The 4,426-nt window shown below is 39.6% G+C and overlaps 1 pseudogene across 1 annotated transcript; it reads right to left on the bottom strand.

Annotated features, from left to right (window-relative positions):
• Positions 1-3,131: 3,131 nt before the first annotated feature.
• LOC306643680 (eukaryotic initiation factor 4A-I-like) lies at positions 3,132-4,109 on the bottom strand (annotated as a pseudogene). Its single transcript has one exon. The product of its transcript is annotated as a eukaryotic initiation factor 4A-I-like (transcript).
• Between the last annotated feature and the right edge of the window lie 317 nt (positions 4,110-4,426).

Here is a 4,426-nt window from a genome sequence, read left to right on the forward strand (position 1 = left end):
TGTATTATACTATGTTTTCACATCTGTCTCTCCTAGACCACAAATTCTTTGAAAGCAAAAGTTATAACTTTTATGTTGAGATGTTGAGAATGAGCATAAGGTCTAGGTAGTTTACCCATGAATGAATGAATGAATGAATGAATGAACCTACAGACCAAATGGCCTACAATAAGAGAAAATTAAGCAGGGCGTGGTCATGCATGCCTATAACCCAGGAACTCTGGAAGATAAGGCAGGAAGATCGAAAGTTCCAGGCTAGCCTCAGCAATTTAGCCAGACCTATCTCGAAATGAAAAAATTTAAAAGTCTGGGGATGTAGCTCGATGATAAAGTGCCACAGTATCAAAAAAAAAAAAAAAAAAAAGAAAAAGAAAATTAAACTGTGGTAGCTCAGCTATCTGAAATACCAGATACTTATTCAAAATAAAAAGCATATCTCAATTTGTGGAAATAGGTAAATGAAACCAATTAAATTCAGAAAATAAACATTGAGTAATTTGTTTTTATTTGTATTTTTATGTATTACTATGTTGAAATTTATGCACAGATCACAATAAAGCACAATCAAGACTGGCAGAAGTCAGGCACGGTGGCACAACAGCCTATAATCCTAGCGGCTCAGGAGGCTGAGGCAGGAGGATCCAGAGTTCAAAGCCAGCTTCAGCAAAAGTGAGGCACTTAGTAACCCAGTGAGATCTTGTCTCTAAGTAAAATACAAAATAGGTCTGGGGATGTGGCTCAGTGGTTGAGTGTCCTGAGTTCAATCCCCAGTACAGAAAGGAAGGAAGGAAGGAAAGAAAAGAAAGAAAGAAAGTTAGTTCAAAGTCAGCCTCACTAACTTAGTGAGGCCCTAAGCAACTTAATGAAACCCTGCTTCAAAAAAAAGTCCGGCAAAAAATTTGGAGGCTAGTATTCAGTAAAGGGTTTTCTCTGGTTTCATTGTTGTTGGTGTTTTTTGTTTGTTTTGTTTTGTTTGCAGTATTGAGAATCGAACCTAGCTATTCTCTACCAGAGCTAGATCCCCAGCTTTTTAAATTTGGGACAGTAGATTGAGACAGACATTATTACCCTATATACATGTATGAAAAAAAATTTTTTTTAAATTTTTTTTAGTTGTTGATGAATTTTTATTTTAGTTATTTATATGCAGTGCTGAGAATCAAACCCAGGGCCTCACACATGCTAGGCAAGCACTCTACCACTGAATTACAACTATAACACCCCCTCCCAAATTTTTAAAAAATATTTATCACAGTCAAAAAAAAAAAAAAAAAAGAATGAAAAAGTTAATAAATAAAAGTATATTTAAGAAAAAAAGGTTGGTACCAGGGATCAAACCCAAGGGTGCTTAACCACTGAGCCACATCCCCAGCCCTTTTATTTTTTATTTTGAGACAGGGTCTCACTAAGTCACTTAGGGCTGAGGCTGGCCTCGAACTCACGATCCTCCTGCCTCCACCTCTGCACTTGCTGGGATTACAGGCGTGCACCACCATACTCAGGTAATAGAATGTTTTTCTATAAATTTTATCAATTTCGAAATAAATACTTCTTTATAGCTGAGAATAAAGAAGGACCTCAGCCTCTAAATCACTGGAATAAATAAGTTCACAGGCTTCATAATTTGAGCTCCTAATAAAATTCACACATTAAAATTTTTTCCTTTCCAGAAAGCACTATGCGCTCCCATGTTCCTCATACTCTGTGACAGAAACAGTATCTATTCAACACAAATCGTAAGGAATATATAGCCATGACTTGGTTTATTTGACCAGTAAACACCAAAAGTATAACTGGGCTTGGTGGTGCTACTCTGCAGGCTGAGGCAGGAGGATTACAAATTCTAGGCTAGTCTCAGCAATTTAGTAAAACCCTGTCTGGAAAGAAAAAAGAAAAGTCTGGGGATGTTGCTCAGTGGTTAAGCACCTCTAGGTTCAACCCCTGTTAACACCAACAACAAAGTATGTATTTTCATTCCACCATATAATTTCCATTAACTCCTTGCTTTGTGCACGTGTGTGTGTGTGTGTGTGTGTGTGTGTGCACGCTAGTACCTAATACACACACTCTACCACTGCCATATATCCCCAGCCATATCTTTTTACCTCTTAAGTCTGAAAGGGTTATTTTGTTTGTTTGTGGTTTGGGTTTTTTTGTTTTTATTTTTAGTTTTGGTACCAGGAATTGAACTCAGGAACACTTAACACTGAGCCGCATCCTTAGCCCTTTTAATTTTATTATTATTATTATTTTTTAGCTTCAGACAGGGTCTCATTAAATTACTTAGGGCCTTGCTAAGTTGCTGAGGCTGGCTTTGAACTTGTCTTCCTCCTGCCTCAGGCTTCTGAGCTGCTGGGACTACAGGCATGTGCCACCACACCAGCTTGTTTGGTTGGTTTTTGTTTTCTTTGTTTTCAGTACTGGGGATTGAACCCAGGGGTGCTCTACCACTGACCCATATCCTGAGCCCATTTTATTTTTTATTTTGAGTCAGGGTCTCACTAATTTGCTGAGACAGTCCTTGAATTTGCAATTCTCCTACCTCAGCCTCCCAAGTCACTGGGATTACAGATGTGGAACACTGTGTCTGGTTCAAACTGTGTTTAAGTTCTAGCCTTGTTCCTGATACAATAACCATAGATTCCTGTGACTCCCTAAACTACATTTTCATTATGATCCTCTCTTAAAACCCTTTGTGGCTCCTGGTTGCTCAATTCGGATTCCTTAGCCCTTTGAATTCCTGCAACGGAACTTTCCAGTCTGCCCTTCTAATCTTATCTTTCACTAATCTCTTTTTCTTTAACTGAATGCCTAATATAAATGCCTTAAATCAAGTCCTACTTTATAAATTAATTCTTCAGGTCCTCCCTATCAGAGAGGGTTTTGGATCTCTTATCCAGATTTCCCTTCTTTTTTTTTTTTGGCTTCTTTAGACAAAAAGAAGGGAAAAAAATGACATTTATTCTAAGGAAAAAAAAAAATGACAGGATATCCATCCCTTGACTTCCTTCCCTCCTCCTTCCAGTTGCTCCTTAGTCCCCCAGGATTGAACCCTGGCTGGGGCTAGGTAGCAGGACAGCCCCTCTCAGATGAGGTCAGCATCATTGAGAGACATCTCTTTGGTGAAGGTGTTATAGAAGATCTCCATGTTTCAAAGAGTTTTCTTCTTCTGTCACCATGTCATAATCACACCCTTATGGCCAAAATGCCCACTTCGACCAATTCTGCAGATGTAGTTTTCCCTGTTGGTGGGAAGATCGTAGTTGATGACTAAAGAAAACTGCTGCACATCAATGCCTCTGACCAGTAGGTCAGTGGTAATCAATACTCAGAACCAGACTGGAACTGCCTCATGATCACATCTCATTCCTTTTGGTCCATATCTCCATGCATGGCAGAGACAGTGAAGTCTTGGGCATGTGTCTTCTCAGTGAGCCAATCAACCTTCCTTTGGGTGTTGATGAAGATCACTGGGTAACGGTCAGGGTTTCATAAAAGTCACACAGTGTGTCCAGTTTCCACTCCTCTTGTTCCACGCTGATACAGACCTGGTGAATACCCTCCAGGGTCAACACTTCCTTCTTGACAAGAATCAGAATAGGGTGCCTCATGAACTTGTTGATTGCCTCAAGCATAATGAAAGGCACTGTAGCTGACAACAAAACCACCTGGGTATTGCTATTGAGCTTCTGGAAAATGTCATAGATTGAGTCCTTGAATCTGTGACTCAACATTTCATCAGCTTCATCCAATACAAACATCTTAATGTATTTGAGAGACAGGTATCTCTGTGACCAGGGATACCCACAATAATATGGGGAGCTTCCATCTGCAAATGTTATACCTCAGTAGGCACACTGGTGCCCCCAATGAAGGTATGACACTCAGTTCTCACGTGGGTACCAATACTAAAGCCTGCGTGGCCTTTAGATCTACTTCAATTTACTAGAGATTTGTTATGGCAAATGTAGCAGTTTTCCCAGTCCCAGACTGGGCTTGAGTGATCACATCATAACCCTTGATACAAAGAAGAATGGCTCACTGCTGATGGCAGAGCACTTCTCAAAACCATAACCATAGATGTCACAGAGGAGGGCCTCTTGGGCCATTGTCTCTGGATCAGGAATCCTGACTCGCAGACGTGATACTTAGAAACTAGGCTCTTCTCAGGGGCAGGGTGATGGAAAGATAATGGAGTGACACAAACATCAATACCCTACGTACAAGTATCATTACACAAACAGTGTGACTCTACATCATGTATGACCAGAGAAATGAAAAGTTGTACCCCATTTATGTACAATGAATAAAAAAAAAAATTAAATTTAAAAAAAAAAAAAAAAAACTAGGCTCTTCTCTACATTTTGTTGAAGAATCTTTTTTTCTTCCTTCCTTCGTCCCTTGGTTCCTTCCTTCCTTTTTTCTT

The sequence above is a fragment of the Sciurus vulgaris genome (genome assembly GCF_902686455.1).
Source record: "Sciurus vulgaris genome assembly, chromosome: 14".
Classification (NCBI taxonomy): domain Eukaryota; kingdom Metazoa; phylum Chordata; class Mammalia; order Rodentia; family Sciuridae; genus Sciurus; species Sciurus vulgaris.